The sequence below is a fragment of the Molossus molossus genome, unplaced genomic scaffold (assembly GCF_014108415.1).
Source record: "Molossus molossus isolate mMolMol1 unplaced genomic scaffold, mMolMol1.p scaffold_m16_p_13, whole genome shotgun sequence".
Taxonomy (NCBI): Eukaryota; Metazoa; Chordata; class Mammalia; order Chiroptera; family Molossidae; genus Molossus; species Molossus molossus.
Window position 1 is genome coordinate 45,550,721 of NW_023425348.1, and position 26,062 is coordinate 45,576,782.

Genomic DNA, 26,062 nt, shown 5'->3' on the forward strand with positions numbered 1-26,062 from the left:
GGTGTACAAATATCTCTTTGAGACCCTGTTTTCAATTCTTCTGAGTATTTTTTTCTTTATTGATTTTAGAGAGAGAGGAAGGGAGAAGGAGAGAAAGATAGAAACATCGATGAGAGAGAACATTGATTGGCCACCTCTTGCATGTCCCCCAGTGGGGATTTGGCCCACAACCTGGTCCTGTTCCCTGAACGGGAATCGAACCGGCAACCTCTTGGTGCATGGGTTGATGCTCAACCACTGAGCCACACTGGCCAGGCAGTTCTTCTGAGTATTTACCCAGAAGTGTAATTGTTGGATCATATGGTACTTCTATTTTCATTTTTTGAGGAAATACCTACAGCACTTTATTATTTGACATTCCTACCAACAATGCACAGGGATCCAACTTCTTCACATTCATGTCAATATTTATTATTTTCTGTGGGTTTTTTGTTGTTTTTTTTGTAATAGCCATCCATATGAATGTGAGGTGGTATCTCATAGTGGTTTTGATTTGCATTTCCCTAATGATAGTGATGTACTTATTGACCATTTGTAGACTTCCTTGGGAGAAATGTCTTTCCACATTTTGTTCAGGTTCTTTCCACATTTTGGAATCAGGTTTTCTGTTGCTGCATTGAGTTTTAGTTCTCTATGTATTCTGGATATTAATCTCATCAGTGTACGGTTTGCAAATATTTTTTTCTCATTCTGTGGGTTACCTTTTTTATTTATTTTTATTTTTTAGTTAATCTTTACCTGAGGATATTTTTTCATTGATTATTTTAGCGTAGAAGGGAGGGAGGGAGGTGGAGAGAGAGAGAGACATCAATGTGAGAGAGGCACATCGATTGGTTGCCTCTCGCACAACCTTGACCGGGGATCGAACCTGCAACCTAGGTACATGCCCTTGACCAGGAATTGAACCCATGACCCTTCAGTCCAAGGGCCGATGCTCTAACCAGCGAGCCAAACTGGCCAGGGCCCTTTGCTCTTTTTTTAAAATCCTCACCCGAGGATATTCTTCCATTCAATCTTCAGATATAGTGGGAGGGAGGGAGAGAGAGAGAGAGAGACAGAGAAACATTGAATGTGTGAGAGACACATCAGTTAGTTGCCTCCCACATGATACCGACCAGGGCCAGGATGGAACTGCAACTGAGGTATGTGTCCTTGGCTGGAAATCGAACCCACAACTTTTGGGCCCATTTTAAAATTGGATTGTTTGTCTTTCTCGTGTGAGTTGTATGAATTCTTTGTATGTTTTGGAAATTAACCCCTTAACTGATAATATCATTGGCGAATATGTTCTTCCATATAGTGGGTTCCCTTTTCATTTTGTTGGTGGTTTCTTTTGTTGTGCAGAAGCTTTTAAGTTTGATTTAGTCCCATTTGTTTACTTTTTCCCTTGTTTCACTTGCCCTAGGAGATATATTGGAAAAAACATTGCTATGTGAGATGTCTGAGATTTTACTGCCTTGTTGATAATTCTTTTGATGCACAAAATCTTATTTTTTAATGTGCAAGTTTTCTTAAATTTTACTTATACGTTAACAACAATAAAATTGTTTTTTTGTGCTATAAAATTCTATGAATTTTAATACACACATAGATTTGTGTAACCACCACCACCACAGTCATGAAACAGAACAATTTCATCAACCCAAAAGCTTATAGCTAGCTTTTTAAGTGCTTTTTAGTAGTCTTATTAAGATGTCTCCTTTCAAGAATAGTCACGGTCAGTTGCAAATCAGTCTGAAAGACTTATGGCTCTAATTGGTTTACTGGGAAATGCTATGTTTTGTTTTTTTCCTTTCTCTATTTTTTTTTTCCTCACATAGATGACTTTGGGAATTAGGTCTAGCCCCCTCTTTTCCTGTAGCAGAGCACTGCAACTAAGTAACAAATGCAGGCATATTGGATTTGATGATTTATAGTTTTGGTCATTATTCTCTTCATCTGTGGTCATAAATCTGTGCTCTTACCATCTCTTACTCCTTGGTTTATTAATTTTATAGTTGTTATGAGTAAGTATTATAGTTAGGTCTTTTTTTTTTAAATCCTCACCCGAGAACATTTTTCCATTTTTTTGTTCAGATAGAGTAGGGGGGTGGGGGGAGAGAGAGAGAAAGAGAGAAACATCAACGTGAAAGGGACACATCGGGTGGTTGCCACCCAAACGACACAACCAGGGCCGGGGACAAACTGCAACAGAGGTACGTGCCCCTAGCGGGAACTGAACCCAGGACTCTCTGGTTCACGGATCAGTGCTCTAACCGCTGAACCAAACTGGACAGGGCTGTAGCCTTTTTGTTTTTATCCTCACCTAAGGACATTTTTTCACTTTTTGTTCAGATAGAGTGGGAGAGAGAGAGAAACATCAATGTGAAAGGGACACATCAAGTGGCCGCCACCCACACAACCAACCAGGGCCGGGGACAAACTGCAACCAAAGCACGCGTCCCTAGCTGGAACCGAACCTGGGTCTCCCCGGACCGCAGGCCGACGCTCTAACCGCTGAGCCAAACTGGCCAGGGCTGTAGCCTTTTTTCAACCAGGCTTATTTCATTTAGCATGTTTTCAAGGTTCATTAATGTTGTATCATATATCAACATTTCATTCATTTTTATTGCCAAATATTCCATTGTATTGATAGACCATTTTTATGTATTCTTTTTTTTTTCTGTATAGATTTCAGAGAGAGAGGAAGGGAGAAGGAGAGAGAGATAGAAACATCAATGAGAGAGAACATTGATTTGCTACCTCCTGCATGCCCCCCACTGGGGATTGGGTCTACACCTAGGCATATGCCCTGACTGAGAATCAAACCCGTGACCTCTTCGTGCATGGGTCAGTGCTCAACCACTGAGCCACACTGGCTGTGCTATCTGTTCTTTAGTTAATAAACATTTGAGTAGTTTTTACTTTTTAGCTCTTATGAATAATGCTGCTTTGAACATTTTTCTATAAGTTTTTTTGTGAATATATGTTTTCTTTTTTTAAAAAAAATTTTTTATTTTCTTCATTGATTTTAGAGAGAAAGGAAGGGAGAGGGAGAAATAGAAACATCGATGAGAGAGAACATTGATTGGCCACCTCCTGCATGCCCCCACTGTGAATCTGGCCCACAACCTGGACATGTGCCCTGACCCAGAATCAAACCAGTGACCTCTTGTTACATGGGTTGATGCCTAACCACTGAGCCACACCGACCAGGCTTCTTTTTTTTTTGATACAGGAAATGAGTTCTGAGGAATGGAATTGCTGGATAATTGGTGACTTTAACCTTTTAAGGAACTCCAGACTTTTTTTTCAAAATGTCTGCACTATTTTACATGATCACAAATGGTGTATGAGGGATCTAGTTTCTCCACATCCTCTCCATGACTTGTTTTTTTAATTTTAGTCATCCTAGTGAATGTGGAGTGATATCTCATTGTGATTTTATTTGCATTTCCCTAGAGCATATTTTAATGTGCTTATGGCCCATCTTGTTACTATTTTTAAGTATCTGTTTTACTACTGATCTATGTAATATCCTTTAATAATATGATGCTTTACACCCATAGGTGCTTATTAATATTTACCGATTTGTTAGTTAATTACAAGAGGATGCCAGAGGAAGAAAAATATCACTTAATCTTATTTCCTTTTTCAGTTACTTCTATCACTAGTTGAGTTGAAAGTCCTCAGAGAGCATATTCAGAAAACGGAGATTTTTCAAATAATAGTCTGTTTTGGGAATGACCAGATTGAGACCATAAGATATTAATTATTATTATTATTATTATTTTTATCCTCACCGGAGGACAGTTTCCCATTTTTTTGTTCAGGTAGAGTGGGAGAGAGAGAGAGGAACAGAGAGAGAGAGAGAAACATCGATGTGAAAGGAACACATCGAGTGGCTGCCACCCGCACAACCCACCAGGGCTGGGGACAAACTGCAACCGAGGTACGTGCCCTTAGCGGGAACCGAACCCGGGTCTCTCCGGACCGCAGGCGGACGCTCTAACCGCTGAGCCAAACCGGCCAGGGCAAGACCATAAGATATTAATTAAAGAATAATTGCCCTGGCTGGTTTTGCTCAGTTAGAGCATCAGCTCACAGACCAGAGAGGCCCGGGTTTGGTTCCCGCTAAGGGCACATACCTTGGTTGCAGTTTGTCGCCAGCCCGGGTTGGGGTCATTTGGGTGGCAACCACTCGATGTGTCTCTCTCACGTCGATGTTTCTTTCTCTCTCTTCCTCCCTCTCTCCCTCCTGCTCTCTCTCAAGATAAATGCAATAATAATAATAATAATAATTAATGGCTGAATTGATTACTGGTTGATGATAGAGCACTTATATTGTGGTCTTGGCACTGGGGATACATCAGTGAATAATTTAAAGTCCTTGCTTTGAATTTTACTCTTATGGGCAGAGACATGAAAAATTAGGCAATGCATGGGGAAAGGGAATTATTGAAAAGAAGGGGGCTATTTTAGATATGATAGATTAATCTATGCGTCTCTGGTGGGGTGAAATTTGAGTACAGCTCTTAATGAAATAAAGGAACAAGTCATATTGATAATTTTGAGAGAAGAATGCTTTAGGCAGAGAAAACTAAGTGCTAAAAGCCTCAGGTGGGGCTGTGCTCAGTTTATCAGTGAACAACAATAAGGGAAGGAATGTTCTTTCTGTTCACATTAAGGAATCTGAGGCTTGCAGGTTCTTAATCTTTGCTTTTAGCCATCTCAGAGTGGTTTCCAAACAAGATGAGTGTTGGTATTAAATTTTAATTTTACTGCAGTGTGGCTGAAGTGTAATGAGCAAAGAGGACCTTGTTAGGTGGTAAGGTCAGATAGGTAGAAGGAAGCCAGAATACATGACGTCTTCTTGTAAGCCATTGCAGGGTTTTGAACAGAGTAGAGTGACATGATCTGAACTGAATTTAAAAGGATTACTTTGGCGTCTGTGAAGAGGGTCAGGGGATAGATAGATGACAAGGGCAGAAGCAGGGGTTCAGTTAGAAAGTTGTTGCAAGAGTTAGGGAATGAGATGAAAGCTTAAGACAGTGTGATAGCAGTAGAGGTGGTAAGAAATTGTTGGAATCAATATGTTTGAAAGTAGAGCTGACATAATTAGCTGGTAGATTAGATGAGGATTATGAGAGTTAGAAAGTGGTCAATGGATGGTTTTTACCTTGAGCAACTATAAAATTGGAGTAGTCATATATTGAGATCAAAAAGATTGAGAAGAGCAAGTTTGCAGGGAGAGGTCAAGTGTTTGGTTTTTAGACATATTTAAGATGGCTATTAGATAACCAGCCAAGGAAATGTCAGGTAGGCGGGTGGATATTCAAGTCTGGAATTCAGAGAAGTCCAGGTTGGAGATACAAATATGGGAGTCATTAGTATATGTAAAGCTATGGAATAGATGTGCTCACCTAATAAACACAGCAAAGAGGTCTAACAGTGGAGCCCTGGGCACTGTCATTGGGAGATTGAGAAGTTCAAAGGAGTAGCCAGTGAGGTAAAAGAAGAATCAAGACAAAGTGAAGTACCAGAGGCCAAGTAATTTGGAAGTAATAGCAAGTGTCCAGCTTGGTTGCTAGGGTCCTATTGTCTAATCATGTTTTGGTTCTAAATAACTGGGACATTGAACAATTCATGTTACAGTTTTGTGTAAGATTGTTTCTAAACATTTTCTCATTGTCATAATAAACACATTTATATAACACTTCATAGTTTTCACAAAGCCTTTCCATGTGTTTATCACATTTAACCATAACAAATCTACGTGACTTTTATTTTTATACCCATTTTACAGATGGATTAAAGAAGCTTAGAGACTTTAAAAAAGTCACACAGTCATAGTCAGAGAACCTAGATCTGCCTGATCTTAAAGCCTATGCTCTTTATACTATGTAACAGTTACTTGTTACATTAATATACTATAGCTCTGTGATTATGATCACATATAATTCATTTAGTCATTGAGTATGTTTGAGTACCTGCAGTGTACTATTCACTGTACTAAGTGCCGATGATATAGTTGTAACCAAGAAAGTCTTTGTCCTTAGAGATCATTCATTCTAGTGAGGTAGACTGACAACAAACAAAAAAAAATAACAAATAATATAATATTAATGTCATAATAAAAAATCAAGGTAAGGGAATAGAATATATTGGAATATGATCAAGAAAAGCTTCTCTGAAGAGATGGCATTTGAGCAGAGACCTGAATGATCTAAAATTGAAAGATGTGTGATATGTGATAGAGGAAACAAGCAGAAAGGTTCAGAGGTAGGAATGAGCTAGATGTGTTGGAGGAACAGCAAGAAGGACAGGAGGTTGACAAAATATATAGAGCTTTGGAGTCATTTAGCCCAGAGTGGGACGGGGAGGGGAGCAGGTGGAGGGGGCAGTCAGTTCTGACTTCTTTCACTTAATTTCCTCTGTGTCTCTGGATAGAGTATCTGGCTCTTATGAGTTTTAATTTCCTTATCTATTAGACGGAGATAATAAAATAAAAGCTATCTTGAGAATTAAATGAGAATGTATGTAAAACACTTAGAATGTTGTCTGATACATTACTATATTAAACATAGTTTTACTGCACACCTACTATTATCACTTGTGTCCTAGGCACTTATTCCACTGTCACTCAGTAAGTTCAGTTTTTCTTTTCTCTCCCCCCCCCCCATTTGTTTTAGTCAGCAGATTTAAAGTTCTGTTTTTGTGCTCAGGCTGTGCTAAACACTCTCCCTGAGCTCACCTTTGTATTAGAATCAAGGAAGGAAATGTTGGACTGAAAAAATGATTTAGAAGTTGATGAGTAGGTAAAAAAATAAGGGCTTGAGATTCTTGTAATTGCAACCTCTAATATATTCATTTATTATGGAAAGAAATTGCCTGTGCATTTATTTCTGTCATCTTTCCTCATCACTGGATACTAGGTCTACTCAGGCACTCACCAGCCAGGCTTCCTGCTGACCCAAACCTGCTTGCCTTAGGAAAATCAGATAGGAGCCAAGTACTCCATCCTTATAAGACCATCTGTTTTCAGACCTACAGCTGCTGCCCTTACAATTGCAACCCAACACAACTGGAATGATTTATTCATCTCCAGGTAACATTTGTGCACCAGGCTTCCAGCTAAGGACAGTATCAGCTTTACACTTAGTGAAGCATCCAACACAGGTGGTGAGCTGCGCCAGAAAGGATGCTTCTGGCTTAGAAATGGTTTGTGGACAGGATGGGGTAAGCCGTTAGTCCAGAAAGTATAACTAGAGGAAGAGCAGAGTGAACACTGGACCATAAAGAAGAATTTCTTGTCCAGTAGAGTCTTGATTGTACATCCTGAATTACTAGAGTTTTGAGATGCTGTAACTCATCTTTAAATTAAATGTGATACCGCTGTTGAGTTAGGTGAGAAAATTAAAATCCAGACAAGGGAAGGGACATAGTTTATGCTGCATAGCAGTTTGGCACAGCTAAGACCAGAACTTGGGTAGTATTCTAATTCCTGGCCCAGTGCTTACCTCCACATATTTTGTTGTGCAGTGAAATACATTTTTTCTTTTTTAACCTTTTTTCTTATGTATAAAATGAGGATAATTGACACTTGTTTTGAGGATTAAATGAGATAAATTATATGAAAGCTGCTTAGGTCATTTTTGATAATCAGAAATAACTACAAAAATATTAATCTCTTCTTCAGTTGAATTGAGCAAACACTGATTAAGCATCTGCCCTGTGTCAGCTCAGTTTCTAGGCTCTTTGCTTAAATTATCTTTTTTTTTATCCTCACCCGAGGACATTTTTTCATTTTTTGTTCAGATAGAGTGGGAGGAAGAGAGAGAGAGAAGCATCGATGTGAAAGGGACACATCGAGTGGTTGCCACCCATATAACCCAACCAGGGCCGGGGACAAATTGCAACCGAGGTACGTGCCCTTATCGGGAACCGAACCCGGGTCTCTCTGGACCACAAGCTGATACTCTAATCGCTGAGCCAAACCGGCCAGGGCAAAAATTATCTTATTTAACCTTTAAGTTTCTTTCTCCCCTTATATTGAGGATCTGATTGGTATAATAGTACTTTTCTTCCATGACAAAAATCCATCCATAGTCAGATTTCTATAACCAAACAAGTTGTTGTAAACAAGTAATGCTTGCTTTTAGAAAAATCTAGAGTGTTAGAGTCTGATATGAACCTGTGGTGATACCAAGTATGAATCTATGGACCATTGCAGCTAGAGCTAGTCTGTGTCTCTTGGCTTCTGCCTCTCCTACAAGGTGATTCGAGGATTCTCATTTGAAGGGCAAATCATGACTATGACAGCAGTATCACCTCAGAGAAGTGCAGTTTCTCTTTTGGGATATTTGGTTTAGTGAATTCCTTCCTTTTTACCTTAGGTTTTAGGCTCTTGGATAAGCCATCTGCTTCTCAAACCCGGTGTTTCTTTACCACCAACAGCTTTCAGGCAGTTGGTCAGGTGGAGAATAAAAGCTTTCTTCAGTTCCTGGTGGTTTTGTAAGAATGGGAAGGCCTCAGGGAGAGAGATTGCATCTGCTTATTGGAATTCATCTGTGATGTGTGCCTGACTAGGCAGTATCTTATTTACCAGGGACTCTGCTGGGGCTGGCTGAGGAGGATATACAATTTTGGAATGGAGTTCTGTCAACATGGGATTTGGCTATTTCTATCCTTGCCAGTATCAACTGGGGCTCCAAAGGGCTTGTTGGGATTGCTGCTACTGCCTTTTTTTTTTTTTTCTATCTTCATCTATTGTCCATGTTTTCCATTTGGTCTTTGTTTTCCCAGGTTATTGTTCTGTTCAGTGAGTTGCTTCGTATAATGCAATTAAACAGGCTGAGTTAAGTGAAGATTTAGTAATTAATAAAAAAGGAAAAACTAGTATGGAGGAGTGGAAAAACATTTAAACCTATAGACACGTGGCTTGAAATCTCAGGTTTGCCTTATACTGGCTTTGTGATCATGGGTAAATAATTTAATCTCTTTGAGCCATAGTTTCTTTATCTCTAAAAATGGGAATATAAATATCTACCTTTTGGTGAGGATTAAATGAGAAACTATATGGTAAAGAGTCACGCATTAAGTAGATGCTCATTAAATATTCCTTTCCATCTTTCTTCATCTCCTTAAGAAGTATGCCTGGGCAGACATGTATACAAGTCATTGTGTGTGTGTGTGTGTGTGTGTGTGTGTGTGTGTGTGTGTGTGTGTAGTTCTGAGAAGTGGCTAGAATTTGCCACAGTCATTGGGAATTGGGAGGGTGAGGGATTGGGGTGGATGCATACCTTCCTTGAAACCAGGCTGAGATATATTCTAAGATAACATAACACAATCTTTGTTCTTTTAAAGAAGGCCTTAGGAGGGAAAAAGAACCTGGCAGTGGAGGTCTTGGAATACTGGTTTCCTCAGGGGGACAATACGGTGTCTCTGGTAGCGACTGGTCTCTTAGAGATAGAATAATCTGCTTCATAGTTAACAGAACAGATCCTGGGGTTTGTAAGCATGAGAACTACCTTTTAGGAACAGTTAGTACATTGCTTGAAGGTTATAGCCACCAGCTTCCTCCCCTCCCAAATCTGTTATGTCATCAGGAGAATGATCTTTTCTAAGATTCAAATTAGATAATCTTAATTTGCTATTGAAACTCTTATTGGCTCCCAGTTGCCTTCATGTTAGAGTTCATATTCTGTGACGCATATGGTCTTCTTTGATCTTATTTCTGCCTACCCTTTCAGCCTCATCTCTCACTGTTCTCGCCTGTGCACTCCAATGACACTGCATTATTTGTAGCTTCTCACTCACTCCCACCCTAATGTATATTCTAGGCCAGGATAATCTTTCTGCTATGCTGTACTTACCCTCTTTCCTATTCCTCTCTTTTATTGTCAAACTTCTCTTTTCTTTAAAACTCATTTAAGTATACCATGTTTTCTGTGAAGTCCTCCCTGGCTTTTCCAGGTGAGGTGCCATTGGATGAGATGCTTCCCTCCTCTAGGTTCATGTAGAATTTCGTACATACAAAACTCTATATGTTATAGCCTAAGTGCGTAGTAGACAGAATGATGTCTGTTAATGCTTTTGTTTATGATACATTGGCTATTTTATTTTAGTGCCTTCATTAGGTTACTCAAGCCATCCATATGTAGATCCATTCACAAATATATCTTTATTTATTTATTTTTGTTAAATGAGAATAAGCTTTATTATATCAAATAATAAATAAATACAAAGATGCAAACAGTGTTAGTCATTTTCTTCCAGATGTTTGGATCAGCTTTCAGGAAAGGCAGAACTGGAATCTATATATAGTCTTAGGAAAAATTTCAGGGGCCCTGGTTGACTGAGGTTTGGTAAGTTGCTCTTTCTTCTGTGTTTATAACTAGTGCATTTCAAAAATCGACTTCAAAGCACTAACAGTCATACATGCTTAAGCAAAAAAAAAAGAAGTTACAGTAAGCAGAATCTATACTCTTTGACCAGCAGGGACCAGGGACCGGCTACTCAGTAAAGTGTGCTGTCATGCACTAAAACATAACCCTTAAGAATTGTATTAGCTTAAGAAGAGAAATAAATATACTTTCTTTTAAATAACTTTTCATTTGAGCCCTGGCCGGTTTGGCTCAGCGGTTGGAGCGTCGGCCTGCGGTCCAGAGAGACCTGGGTTCAGTTCCCGCTAAGGGCACGTACCTCGGTTGCAGTTTGTCCCCGGCCCTGGTTGGTCGTGCGGGTGGCAGCCACTCGATGTGTCCCTTCACATCGATGTTTCTCTCTCTCTCTCTTCCTCTCTCTCCCTCCCGCTCTATCTGAACAAAAAATGGAAAAATGTCCTCGGGTGAGGATAAAAAATAAATAAATAACTTTTCATTTGATCCTCAAAATCTTCTGATATAAATGGGACCCAAATTCTGTTTTTCATATTGGAGCTTTTCCTAGATGTCCGGTGATCTGTGGTGTCGGTTCATTAAAAAAATTATTTTTTCCTTTATTGATATTAGAGAGAGAGGAAGGGAGAGGGAGAGACAGACAGAAACATTGATGAGAGAGAACAGCGACTGGCTGCCTCGTGCATTCCCCCCACTGGGGATCAGGCCTACAACCTGGGCATGTGCCCTGTCTGGGATTTGAACCAGTGACCTCTTGGTGCATGGGTCGATGCTTAACCATTGAGCCACACTGGCCAGGCCAGTGTCTGTTCATGTTTTTAAATGCAGATACTAAAAAGCTGATTGGAAATTTTAACTACTTGGGTGAGGCTTTTTGATTGTGGACCTCACTGTATGTTCTGCCTGGGCTATTTGTGGGGCAACTACAATGTCAGTATTATCCTTCCACTAGTGTGGGTTAGGACTGGCTACCACTTGTCTAGAAGCTTAATGGGGTGGGAAGACTGCTAAGGGTCCTCAATATTCAGTTCACTTAGACTTATTTTCAGTACAGTAACCCTGCCTTCAACTGTGCCTGCTATTCCTTTTGTTTACAGATCTATTTAACCCTTTCCAGAGGGAAAAGAAATCCTGCACATGGAGCTACCAGTTTCTGAATTTTGTGGAGGTTTTATAGGTTACATTGTTACTTTTTAATTTTTTTCACTACTGGCTTAGTAGTCATCTTTCTTGGATCTGATAAGTCAGTTACTGCTCGTTCATTTGCTTTCTAGCTTTCAATATTTTGTGGCCATTGCTCTTCATTTTTTCTTTGTTTTTATGGTTTTATACCTTACAAAAAATTCAAAGTAGGGTCTAAAATACATTATAAATCCCCTTTATAGAGTAAACAAAGTATTATTTAATCTTTCTTAGGATTCAAGTTTATTTTTTTTGAACATCAGTTATTTTGCCTTTTTGTGTTGCATTGATCCCCACAGGAACTATTGTATCCTGTATTAACTATTTTGATGCTACACTTGAAAACAAAAACAGCCCTGGCCAGTTTGGCTCAGCGGTTAGAGCGTCGGCCTGCGGTCTGGAGAGACCCGAGTTCGGTTCCCGCTAAGGGCACGTACTTCGGTTGCAGTTTGTCCCCGGCCCTGGTTGGTCGTGCGGGTGGCAGCCACTCGATGTGTCCCTTCACGTCGATGTTTCTCTCTCTCTCTCCTTCCTCTCTCTCCCTCCCACTCTATCTGTACAAAAAATGGAAAAATATCCTCGGGTGAGGATAAAAAAAATAAAAATAAATAAATAAAAAAGAAAACAAAAACAAAAGCTAAGGGCTGCCTTTTTAAAAAAAATCCTCACTCGTGGATATTCTTTTATTTATCTTCAGATAGGGAGGGAGGGGGAGAGAGAGAGAGAGAGAGAGGAGCATCGATGTGAGAGAAACACATCAATTGGTTGCCTTCTGCGCCACCCCGACCAGGGCTGTGGATGAACTGCAACCGAATTACATGCCCTTGACTGGAATTGAACCTGCGACTCTTTGGTCCGAGGGCCTATGCTGTAACTGCTGAGCCAAACCAGTCAGGGCTAAGGGCCAGCTTTTTCAGTGAATACTATGCTTTTTACATTCTTGTGATTGTTTTGGAATTATTGTTTTGCATTCTCTCCGGCTGTTTGTGAAACACAGCAGACAGTATTGTTCTCCTTTCTTACTTTGTCACTTCCCACCTATTATATATGGGTGCTCCCAAATTACTGAGATTATTAGATGGGTATTTAAGGGAAGAGTGAGGCCCTGGGGACTCCACTAGTAGTAAAGTGCAAAGAATTAAAGACAGTTATTTTGACTTTGAAAGGCCTTTTTTGCTTACTTTCTAGTCCTGTGTGTTCCAGAAAGACAATGTTATCGGATTGCTGAATTCTATACAAATGAGGTATTATAATAAAACTTCTGGCTTGTCAAATAAATTGCTTTCACCCATATAGTCTCCTTTATATTTTAAGCTTCATAATAATTCTATAAGGCAGTAGAGCAGGTAAGATTATTCCCATTTTATAAATAAGGCAATTTGAGGTTCAGAATGATTAAATGACTTTTTCCTATCATATAATTGAATAGTAGAGCTGGGCCCAATCTCAGGTTGTCTGACTCAAACCTTAATGCTCTGTCCTTTCTCTGTTCTGTCCCTTTATATGTGGCCTTCTTCACAGAGGGTCAGATTCATAAGATTAGAGTTCAATGCAATAAGGAATAGTCCTCATTTGATCCTGTGGTAGTAGCACAGTGGGACAAGTTATATTTTTCCTATTTTCCACTTGGGGAAATTAAAGCTCAGAGAGATTAAGTGACTTGTTCAAAGTCACCTGGTAAAATAGAGTGGTAGAGCTGGGACTCATTCGCTTCTCTCTCTTTTTTTTTAATCCTCACCCAAAGATATTTTTCCATTTATCTTTAGGTAGAATGGGAAGGTGAGAGGGAGAAAGAGAGAAACATCGATGTGAGAGACACATCCACTGGTTGCTTCCTGTATGTCCCCGACCAGGGCCAGGGACAAACCACAACCGAGGTACGTGCCCTTGGTCAGAATCAAACCTGCGACTTTTTGGTCCGTGGGCCAACGCTCAAACTGCTGAGCCAAACCAGCCAGGGCTCATTCACTTCTTTTGACTCCAAATTCTGCTCTCTGATTGCAGTACATAACACATTCTCCCTAAATCTGATTGAGCTGCCAAAAGAGAAGATATTCCAGCCACATGAATATTAGACAACAGTAGTTTGAACAGTTAGTAAACAGCCAAGTTCTCTTCCCTGGTAATGTTTCAGCTGATTGGAATTCTCAGGCTTTTTTTCCAATTTATGTAAAGGAGGAAGATAAAGAACTGTTGTGTTTGGACTTGCAACAAACTTTAATTCCTTTAGAGGAAGCACTAAAGTTACCCAGTTGCATTGCCAGTTTGGCACAAAGAAATACTTACATTCTTAAGTAGAAATACTTAGTTTTTAGTATAGCCTAATATTATGTACCCCAGAAAGGATTCATCATGAATCAGGGAATGTTAGAGCTTCAAGATCCATTCATTCTTAGGCTTAAAGCTGAGTTTGTCTAGACAGTTCAGTAGAATAATTCTGTATACCTTTAATGAGCTCCTGATGTATACTAGGAACAATAATAGACAATGGGGAATGTCCTGCTTAGGAATCTCGTGGTCTGTTTGGGAAGGAATATACAATTACATTATAGTATAAGAAAGTGCTATAATTGAGAAATACACAGAGAGTACTGAACAGGGAATGATTAATTCTTCCTAGATCATGGGTTGAGGGGTGATTGGAGAACACTTTACAGTGAAGATGATGATTGATCTGTGCCTTGCAGATGGGTCAACTCTTTAGGCAGAAGGGGAATGAAGGGCATTGTAGGCACAGGGAACAGTATGTGGAAAATCTCAGAAATATGAAAGAACTTGTTGTTTAAGGGAGGTAGTGGGAAGATTGATTCAGCTAGAACCAGAGAGTCAGGTAAACTAGACTTCCTCGCTGGTCTAGGGTTCTCAAGACCTCTTTCTACTATGCTGTGCCAGCGTCTGCTCACTATAGGTGTGTTCTCTGAAACAAGCTGCATCTTCTCTCATCTTACAAGTCTTTCTTCAGAGCTTAGTTAATATAATTACACTATTCTCTAAAAAACTTTCCAAGCTGATTCCTGACACCTCTCCTTAAACTCCTGTTGCGCTTTGTACGCCAATGCAGTTCTCTCCTAAGTTAATACTGACAAGTGTTCATCCATAATTTGTTTCTGTATTGCTTCTTGTTCTAGAAGGATTTAACATTAGTGATGTTTTTTATTATGCCCAGAGTGGAGGTTTATTGTTTGGTTACTTGTATTTATTAATTTTTGGTTATAGGTTTATTTTGAAGTTGTTTAACCTTCTAGTCAGTGCATAAATTCTTCAGTTTAGAGAATAAAGTATGGTGAAATAAAGCCCTCTAGGAAGCCTTCTCTGACCCTCCCAGAACTTTCTGTCTTAGTGTTTGTCACTCTTTCACTTTCTCTCTCTCATTTTTATTTTTCGGTGTCTGTATACCCTACTAGATATTGGACCTCCTGAGGGCAGGGATTTTGTATAGTTTATCTCTTGTGTTTTTTCAAATGCCAGCATAGAGCCTGGACACCGAATAAGTGTTTAGTACATGTTTATTGTTTATTGAGAGTCAGGATACAGGAATTCTAGTTTCAGTTCTTCTACTCTGTGACCTTCAGCAGATCACTTCCAATATTTGAAAGCCAGTTTTCTTGTCTGTAAAACATGAAGGCTGGACTCCATGGGCAGCATCATAACATTCATCCTACTTACAGTAGTCAGGGTCCAGTTGAAGCAATAGAAGCCACACTAATAACTTGAACAGGTAAACTTTAATATAAAGAATTGTTAACTAGGTAAAAAGTGGTTAACTACTAAAATGAGAACTAAGGTGTGTGTAATAGGATAGTGAGTGCAGAAAACCTACCATCTATCCCTGTGGCTGAGAGAAAAGTGAACAAAGGAAGAACTTAGAAGCTTCAGAAAAGAGCTCCACAAGACTGAGATTCAGATTTCTGAGGAGACTGTATGGCTGTACTTGGAATGTGGTGCTTGTTATAGTGAAGAAGAAACTCTCTAGAAGGCACTCACCTAAGAAGCTGGAGAGCCACTGAGTTGAAATCTATCACGCCTTCCTGCTCACTGATCTACTTACTGCCTCATAGAGAAACCAGACACTGGAAAAAGTCTCTGCTTTCTCACTTAGCCTTGTAGTCTCTTTCCAGCACCCTCTGTTGGCAGAACCTGACATGAACTAGCTGGGAAAGGAGAAATGTAATCTGCAGAGTCCATTCTAGTATCGCAGAGAAGGGCAATGAAGAATTGGTTTGGAGTGGGGAGGGAAGAGATAAACCAAAGAACTTATATGCCTATATGTATAACCAATGGACATAGACAACAATGCTGTGAGGGGCGGGGAGTGGGATTAGGAGGAGGGTGTCAGTGGGGGAAAAAGGAGAAACATCTGTAACAAAAATAAATTTAAAAAATTGGTTTGGATCTTAAAGGCAAAATTAAATAATTTATGTATTTGTAATAATCTGTTTTGCTATTTGTCTTCCTCATTGTACCATGAATTCAGTCGTGGTTGAAGTAGTGTCATAATTGTTTGTATCTGCATTGTCTCCAAAGGGGCCTGGCACAAAAAGAGTTGCTCAGTACATACTGTTTGAGTGAAGAAAAGTCTCTTTCAGCTTGGGAAATTTAGGTGTTTCTCTAGATTGGCTTAGGTCTGATTATCTTGGAAGGGATTAGAGCCAGGCATTGTCTCTCGCAGTTAAAACCTTATTGAATACCATTTGTTTTGTGCCTTTCTTTCTTTCTTTTTTTTTATCCTCACCCAAGGACATTTTTCCATTTTTTTGTTCAGATGGAGTGGGAGGGAGAGAGAGAGAAACATCCATGTGAAAGGGACACATCGAGTGGCTGCCACCTGCACGACCCAACCAGGGCTAGGGACAAACTGCAAACAAGGTATGTGCCCTTAGTGGGAACCAAACCTGGGTCTCTCTGGACTGTAGGCCAACGCTTTAACTGCTGAGCCAAACTGGGCAGGGCTTTGTGCCTTTCTTGTACGTAGTTTATATTAGATGCTAGAGTGAGGACAGTGAGAGCATTCTTCTATTAATATTCGTGTGAAATTAAATATATCCCCTTCTCTAAGTGTGATAATATGAAATATAGGGTAAGTACTTTGCACATAAGTATATTCCTCAGAAATTTAGTTCATTTTCTTGATAGTATCTTTTTGCAGTTTAGGTCATTTCCTCCCTACAGCCCATTGTGTTACCCCCATTTCATAGATAACTGAGACCCAGATAGGTCGAAGGACTTGACCAAAGGTATAGCTAATAAATGCCAAAGCTAGCTTATATTTGGCTGTTCCAAAATTCTTTATTTTAATCCTCACCTGAGGATATGTTTTTATTGATTTTTTTTGGGGGGGGGAGAGGAGAGAGAGAGACATCAATATGAGAGACAAACATCCATCAGTTGCTTCCCATAATTTTTTTTTTTTGTGGTACGTGCCCCTAGCGGGAACCGAACCCGGGACTCTCTGGTCCACAGGCCGACACTCAGCCACTGAGCCAAACTGGCCAGGGCCAGTTGCTTCCCATATACGTCATGACCGGGGATCAAACTCATAACCTAGGTATATGCCCTAACTGGGAATAGAACCCACAACCTTTTGGTGTATGAAACGACACTCCAACAACTGCGCCACCCGGCCAGGGCAGCTGTTCTAACATTTGAACAGGGCCACACCCTCTTCCTTTCTTCCAGCTTGTGAGGGCAAGCACAGATATTTTTGTTAGCTGATGACAGTAGATCTGTAGAATTGATTTCTGTTTCTGGCTATTTGGGTCTGGGCAAGTAACAGCAGAGCAAAACAGCACTTGCAATGATAGATTTTACTAATAATTGCCATTTAAAATAAGCCAGTTTGAGCCTGGCCAGTGTGGCTCAGTGGATTAAGCGACATCCCATGAACTGAGAGGTGTCCTGGATTGATTCCTGTTCAGGGCACATGCCTGGGTTGCAAGCTCAGTCCCCAGTGGAGGTTGTGCCAGAGGCAGCCAGTTGATGTTGCTCTCTCACATCCATGTTTCTCTCTCTCTCTCTAAAAAATAAAACAGAAACAAAAAACATTAAAATAAGCCAGTTTGAGCCTGAGTTTCAGAAACCCCATTTGGGAAACCGTTGCCATCTGGCAGCAGGGTATCACTTTTTTTTAAATCCTCACCCAAGGACATTTTTCTATTTTTTGTTCAGATAGAGTGGGAAGGAGAGAGAGAGAGAGAGAGAGAGAAAGAGAGAGAGAGAGAGACAGAAACATAGATTTGAAATGGACCCATCGAGTGGCTGCCTCCCGCACGACCCAACCAGGGCCTGGGACAAACTGCAGCCGAGGTATGTGACCTTAGCAGGAACAGAATCCAAGTCTCTCTGGACCACAGGCTGACGCTCTAACCGCTAAGCAAAACTGACCAGGGCTTACTTTTTTTTTTACTCCCAGACTAGCAGGTCACAGAAGAGTTCTGATGCATTCCCTGCAATATTAAGCTTCTCCTCTCTTGCTCCTACAGGTTACTTTTTGTTTCTAAGGGTCTGAAACTACTAGATAGATCACTTAGTTATTATTAGGAAGCAAATTTATGAGGTTGGCGTGTGTTGCTTCTGGGCCAGCACACACAAAGCCTTTTTAAAAAATATTTTTTCTAGGAAGGGAGAGGGAGAGAGAGAGAGAAACATTGATGAAAGAGAACATTGATTAGCCACTTCCTGCATGCCCCACACTGGGGATCGGGCCCACATCCTGGGCTTGTGCCTTGACCAGGAATTGAACCGCTGACCTCTTGGTGCATGGGTTGACACTCAACCAGTGAGCCACACTGGCTGGGCCACAAAGTTTTTAAGTAAATTATTTAGGCTTGAGAGCCAGTTATTCCTTTCTCGGGTCATCAGCCAGGCAGATTTGGGGATCCTGATGCCTGTCTCATTGCTTCAAGGGTCAAAGTATTGCATATGGCCTGGAACAGATAACTGTTAAAAGAAAGGCTTTGCATTGAAAGCATTGTAAGAGACCAGTAAATCTGGATTTTCTAATCAAATTATTCAGCTGGTTATTTTGTGATTATCCTCTGGGGTGGCCACTGAGATTGGCTGACATTGGAGTGTGATTTCATGATGACAGTGAGGTCCTGGCTGGTTTGGCTCAGCTGTTAGAGCATTGGCCTGCGGTCCAGAGAGACCTGGGTTCATTTCCCGCTAAGGGCACATACCTCGGTTGCAGTTTGTCCCTGGCCCTGGTTGGGTCGTGCGGGTGGCAGCCACTCGATGTGTCCCTTTCACATCGATGTTTCTCTCTCTCTCTCGCTTCCTCTCCCTCCCTTGCACTCTGTCTGAACAAAATATGGAAAAATGTCCTCGGGTGAGGATTAAAAAACAAACAAAACAAAAACATCATGACAGTGAGAAGCCCTTGGATCAGTGTCGCCTTTTCTTAGTTTCTTTTAGTACTATTATTGACTCTTAGGATAGTTACCTTCTCCTTTGATTTTCCTACCAATAAACGCTACTACTATCCTTACTTTTGAGAAGTGATGACTGGTTCAGCGGTTAGAGCACCGACTCGCGGTCCAGAGAGACCCGGATTTGGTTCCTGCTGAGGGCATGTACTTCAGTTGCAGTTTGTCCCTGGTCCCAGTTGGGGTCGTGTGGGTGGCAGCCAGTCGATATGTCTCTCTCACCTCGATGTTTCTCTCTGTCTCTTCCTCCCTTTCTTTCTCTTGCTGTATCTGAAGATGAATGCAAAAATGTCCTTGGGTGAGGATAAAACAAAACAAAACAAAACAAAAAGCAGAACCACCTGTGTAAAACCCCATTCTGCTACTTAATAAAGTAACTTAATAGTTATTATCTTGTCTGAGCCTCAGTTTTTTCATCATTAAAATAGAATAATAATAAATAAGAATGATGATAATAATAATCCATGATTTTGGGTAAGTCTTTAAGTTTCTCTAAACCTTAATTTACTTATCTGTAAAATAGAGGCAGTAATTCCTCAGTAATAGGTTTGATTTGTAAAGAAACTGGCTAATGTAAATGGAAGTGTCTGTTGGAGTGCCTGGCACATAGTATTTGTGTATGCTGAGTGTTAAATAAGTGGCAATGACTGTTCTTAGGAGATCTGAAGGAAAAGACTTCTGAGGGTAGAAGTTCCTGTGGGGTGGGTCAGGGCTTATTAATAAATACTCATTGATTAATTCTTTTCAGTGGGGAGCTCTTGTCATTTCCTTTATAGATAGTTTTACTTGATCTGCTGGTGTTCTTTTTTCTTCCATGATGTCTGCAGATAGAACTATGCAGCTGTTTCCCCTGAGAGTTTCCTTCCCAAGCTGAAGTCCTAATTGTGTTATTCCAAGTTGCTCTCTATAGAGAAAGCAGAGTACAGAGGCTGAGTTGTTCAAATCTTCCAATAGCTTGTATTTCTAGGTCCGTTATTTTGTATACGAGACTGAGGAGGGTTTGTTAAAGGCCTTTAAGGAGGTGTGATTGAGCTCTTTTTTGCTATTTTTTTTTTTCTTAATAGTTGTGGACATGGAGAAATAAATTAATAATTTAGACTTTATAAACTTAAAAACTACTCTGTAAAAAAACTTCAGAAAATAAAAAGACAAATCACAAGCTGGGAGAAAAATTTTCTAAAACATGTATCTGGTAAGAGTTCTGCTCAAAATACACAAAGGACTCTAAAACAAACCACCCCACTAAAAATGAATAAAGATTTCTTTTTTGCTATTTCTTTAGTCTAAGCCAGGAAGGAGGGTTGGCCAATAAAAAAAAAAATGTTTTAGGGACCATTAAACTAGATGTTGCTGCAAAGCTGGCCTGTGATCTGTACTTAGCCTCTTCAGGCAAGAGACTCTGGCAAGTTTGAATTCCAGCTGTTCAAGTTCAAGGATTTCATTTCTCTTTTTGTCAGAGTTACAGAATCTGTAGAGATCTTCAAAAGCTGAAACAAAGGTTAGAGGACTTGTTTAAAGTTATATGGCAAAACCATACCTAGATTTCTTCCTGTTAATTCTCTTCCTGCAGTTCTTTTGGAAAAGTAGCTGTTTATTTCATAGGATATTTGGCCAACAATAAGCAGTTACTTTTTGAGATTACTCTAGTTTTCCTTCTTATAAATGCTGCAGGATTGTATTGAGCTGTCAAGTTTACAAAGTTCTTTCATGGCCAGTGTTGCTTTTTTCTTCACGATACTTCATAAGATAAGCAAGTCAGATACTCTTAATGATTTTGGTTTTATTCTTATTTTTTTTAAACTGATGAGGACATTGAGGCCCAGAGAAAGGGAGGTGGTGACTTGTTCAGAGTCACTTAGTCAAGGGTAGGGTTAGAATTAGAACGCACATCAGAGAAGATCTTGCCTAAGAGCTCCTAAGAAACAAAAATAGGGCTCTATAAAAGAAAGGAATCAGAGCAAATAAAAACTTTTGGACATTTAAAAATATGTCAGAAATAAAGAATAAAAACAAGGAAGTAGAAAATAGGAGAAGAAAGAAACAAATTAGAGGATCAATTTCAGAGTTATTTAAATTTAAGAGAATTGATTTCATTATTTTTGAGGATTTTTTTTCCTCTTCAATTCCTCTAGTTTTTCCCCCCTTTAGATCTATGGGTCTCCTAATAGTTAGATGTTGGATCACAGAGTGAAGGAAATCATCAAAGAAATAATATAATTTTCTAGAATTTAAGTACTCATGTTTACATTGAAAACCCCATCAAATGCTCAGTACAATGAATAAAAAAAAAGAAACATGTCATCATGAAATTTCAGAACACTGGGTAGAATGAGAATATCATAAAAACTTCCAGAGAGTATTAACAGGTCACATACAGAGGCATTGGACTTCTCAAAAGCAATATTGGAAGCTAGAAGAAAGAAGAGGAATTGCCTTATATTCTGGAAAGAAATGATTTCCAGCCTAGGATCCTATACCCCATCAAAACTAACAATCAAATATGAATGTAGGGGGAAAAGATCTTTTCAGACCTCTCAAAAGATTTTCCATGGGTGCTATTTCAGGAAACTTGGTAGTTTGAGGAACCATAATGAGATAGAAAAGAAAGAGGAAGGTATGGATCCAGGAAATGGGTATCCAATATAGAAGAGAAATTGAGTAGAAATCCAAGAATGATGGTTAAGGGATATTCCAGGACCATAGCTATGTAGGAGGTCCTAGAAACTAGAGTTACCAGATTAGAACAAGAGGTTGGAGGTCTCCAAGAGAGAGATTTTATTTATTTATTTATTTTTTAAAGCAGGAGGATACTGAGAAAGCAAGTGTGCATTGGGGTACAGGCTGTTACATGCAAACTATGACTTTGACAGGAGGGTTTTTTGTTTTGTTTTGTTTTATTTTATCCTCACCCGAGGACATTTTCCCATTTTTTTGTTCAGGTAGAGTGGGAGGGAGAGAGAGGAACAGAGAGAGAGAGAGAGAAACATCGATGTGAAAGGAACACATCGAGTGGCTGCCACCCGCACAACCGACCAGGGCCGGGGACAAACTGCAACCGAGGTTTGCGCCCTTAGCGGGAACCGAACCCGGGTCTCTCAGGACCGCAGGTCGACGCTCTCACCGCTGAGCCAAACCGGCCAGGGCCAAGAGAGAGATTTTAAAGAAAAGATAAAAGGAAACCAATAAATTATCTGACATGTATGATCGACCATGTTAAAAGGAGCCTTAATGTTACTTTGGAGAATTTGGAGATGAATTGGGGAAAAGGACATTAAAAACAGGAAAATTAAAAATGAGGCAGCTATTCTAGGAAAAACTAGAATTCTTGTTATTCAAGAAAGGCAGTGTAGTCATAATATGCTATGTGGCTTAACTGTGAAAATTAGAATTATGTAAACTCTGAATATTAACTTTTAAAACCATTTTATTTTGAAATAATTAGTTTTTAGGATGTTGTAGAGGTAGATCGTACAGGGAGGTTCTATATATCCAGTTTTTCCCAGTGGTTAGATCTTGTAACTACAGTACAGTATCAAAACCAGGAAAATGACATTGGTGAAATGTGTTATTTTATCACATGTATAGATTTGTGTAACTGCCACTGTAGTCAAGATACAGAATATTTGATTTTCCTCATGCTGTCCCTTTATGATCATAGCACCCCCATCATACCCTTAACTCCTGATGATCACTAATTTGTTTTCTATTTGTATAGTTTTATCATTTCAAGATAAGTATATAAGTGGAATCATATAGTATGTGACCTTTTTCATTTAGTATAATGCCCTTGACATCTGTCCAGATGGTTGTGTGCATTAACGGTTTATTCCTTTTGATTGCTGAGTAATGTTCCATGGAATGGGTATATTCTAAAAATTTTTAAATTGTGATGTGACTATATTAGTAAAAGTGAAGTGTGTGTACATATGTATGGGTGGTTGTGGGGGTGTTGATCATGGTATAAAAGAACAAATCCTCTTAACAGAAAGATAAATAGTGACTAAAATAGACAAAAAGCCAGTATAAGCCTTTTTTTTTTTTTTAAAGAAAGAGATAAATAATAAGAGAAAGAGCTAAATGTTTAAAGTGATTGCCTTTCGGCCCTGGCTGGTTTGGCTCAGCCAGTTAGAGTGTTGGCCCATGGAACAAAGAGTTTCTGGTTCAATTCCAGTCAAGGGCACGTACCTCGGTTTCGGTTTGGTCCCTGGCTGTGGTCGCGGTCATGTGGGAGGCAACCATTCCATTTGATGTGTCTCTCTTACATCGATGTTTCTCTGCCCCCCCCCCCCCCACACACACACTATCTGAAGATAAATGGAAGAATATCCTCAGGTGAGGATTTAAAAAAATAAATAAAGTGATTGCCTTTGGGAAGCAGAAATCAGAAGTCAGGGGACTGCTGCTTTTTGTTATAAGCCTTTTAGTACTTACTATATACTTATGAAGTAAAGGGTTATTACCATACATGGAAAATAAGGTCCAGAGAGTTAGGGACTTAAAGTTTTAGAATGAATAGCTAAAGGAGCAGATACTTCAGCTCTGGCTCTGTGACTCTCACCAATACCCTTTCTGCCCCGCCCTGCCTTGGAGTGTTTGCTGGTAATGTTCATACAAATGAAAGCCAGTCCTCCCAACAGAGCCCTCTCAGTATTTTTTATATTGGTTGTTACAGCATCTGCATCTGGGACACTGCAAAGTGCCTGAGATAGCAAACAAGAGCCTAATGACCCAGGCTGATGCTGGGGTAATAAATTACCATAAAATTGGGTTCTGAAACTCCAGTAGACAGCCATATCCATTTTCTTTTCTTTTGATGGAATAAGGATAGATCTCTTAAAAGAATTGCATTGACCTATTTTTTTTTTTTTTTTTCAGTTTAAAAATTGATCGTTGGCTCCTGTCAAAATACTCATGGTCATAATAAAGGGAAGTCACAACCTAGGTTTGGGAGTCGAAGAACTTGAATGCAAGCTACTGCTTCATTACTTTTTTTTCCCTCTCTCCTTTTAGTATAGTAGGATTCCTTCCTTTCTCAGCTGCAATTTCAGCTTCCTTGAGAATTCCCTCTTAGACATCTTTGTTGAACTCTAGTGTTCCCCAATTTCTTGTGCCTCAGGTAGTCCTTTGGGTCCTTCTGCAAATGATTTCTCTCTCATCCATCGTAAATGAGAATTTTATTTTCAGTGAGGAATGCCATTGTCTAGTGCTGGAGAATCATTCTTTGCCCTAATGTGCCAACTACAAGATTCAAACCCAGAGTGAAGGCCTCAGAATGAGTCAGTGGTGTAGTGGTTTACTTTAAATACTAACTTACCCCCTTCCTCACTGTTATTACCATTAAAGCATTTTTGTCCACAGGCATTAGCTGCAAGCTCCCTTGATTTTCTTCACTGGTGAGGCTGCTATGTGGTTGTTTTATCCAGTTAAAGACTAATTTCCTAGTTCTGAAGATGAAAACAAGAGCTCTGTTACTAGAGAAAATGTCGCAACTAAATATGAGGAAAAACAAGAACAGAGCTTTATTTTTGTCTCCTATCATCACCCCGGGCTCAGTTGGGAGGAAAAGGGGGGAGGGGCTTTTAGCCTGGTCTAGTGCTCCTGACCAGAAGGTGGGTAGTGGTGGGAGTGTCTCAGCTCTCTTGTTCCGGCGGAGCAGTCCTTTTAGAGGGTTCCACAGGTGTTGCAACAACAGTACAGACAAGAAAATAGGATGCCTGTTATTATGACTGTCCTGGAGAGGAGGCAAAGGGCTCCTTTTATGATTCTCATATCATACCATGAATGTGTAAAGCTAGGTTGCACAAATAGGAAAAGCTACCAATCCTTTCAAATCATAAGACTAAAATCAATCTTACTAATAAAATAATAGTACAGCCTGGCTGGTGTAGCTCAATGGATTGAGCGTCAGTCTCATGGACTGAGAGGTCCTGGTTCGATTCCCAGTCAGACCTGGCACATGCCTGGGTTGTGGGCTTGATCCCCAGTAGAGAGCCTGCAAGAGACAGCTGATCGATGTTTCTCTCTCACATCGATATTTCTATCTCTGTCACCTTCCTCTCTTAAAAAAAAACAATTTTAAAAAATAATAGCACATATATTTCTTGAAACTACAGTACCATAATAAAATTTTATCAGTTCATCTATAACTTGGAACTTATTAGTTTTCAACCAATGTAAGAGACACTTTTCTAGACCAAAGAATCTTGTTATAAGGTAGTTATAATGGTTTTTTTCAGGGATAGATATTTGACAGTAGTGTGGAATAATGTGTAAAACCCATCTCTCTCTCTTTTTTTTTTATCATGAGCTTGACATCTGATAAGAGGGCAAAGCCTTTGGGCAGGGCATATAAGAAGCTCCTTTGACATTCTGGATGATCTGTTTCTTTTTAGATAGGGCATCCTTTGGTGACAGGCTTGATCATTCTCCCCATTTAAGGATTATGGTGTCAATGAAATATTTTGAGATGACTGCTAAAAAAATCTAGGTCAAATCAGGTATGATTTATGAAATGTACCATTAATGAGGCAATGAGAAAGTCAGTTCTGTCTTTTTGTGTCCTGAAATCTTAAAGAGGTTAATTACAGGAAGACCTTCAAACCATATCTTCTTTTGTCTTGGAAATTGTCTCATTTTTGAAAAATGTGCTTGCTATATGACTACATTTAGTTATACGGTACAGTCGTCCCTCTTTTATTGCGGTTAATCCATTCCAGACTCTAGTGGTTGCACCTGGTATTGAAGGATTCCTGAGGTACTCCAATACATAGGCCTACAGTCCATATGTACAGTCATTTTAATTTTAATTTTAATTGTAATACGGGGGTGTATAATTGACTCAGACAACCAAGCGCGTGCTCTATCATACTCACTTTCTGGATCAACTTTTTTTTTTTTTTTTTTTTGTCCTCACCCGAGGACATTTTTCCATTTTTTGTACAGATAGAGTGGGAGGGAGAGAGAGGAAGAGAGAGAGAGGGAAACATCGATGTGAAAGGGACACATCGAGTGGCTGCCATCCGCACGACCAACCAGGGCCGGGGACAAACTGCAACCGAGGTACGTGCCCTTAGCGGGAAC

General features: G+C 39.8%; 1 protein-coding gene across 3 annotated transcripts in view; it reads left to right on the top strand.

The window, feature by feature from the left end:
- The window catches only part of FAM168A (family with sequence similarity 168 member A), a 173,055-nt gene that overhangs the window by 65,801 nt on the left and 81,192 nt on the right, over positions 1 to 26,062 (top strand). The window contains exon 1 of one of the 3 annotated variants that reach the window (XM_036258312.1): positions 25,461 to 25,479. The exons of the other annotated variants lie outside the window; for them this stretch is intronic. The gene's annotated coding sequence lies outside the window, so the exon portion shown is untranslated. Of the gene's footprint in view, positions 1 to 25,460; positions 25,480 to 26,062 lie in introns of those variants that run through there. 3 annotated transcript variants of the gene reach the window in all.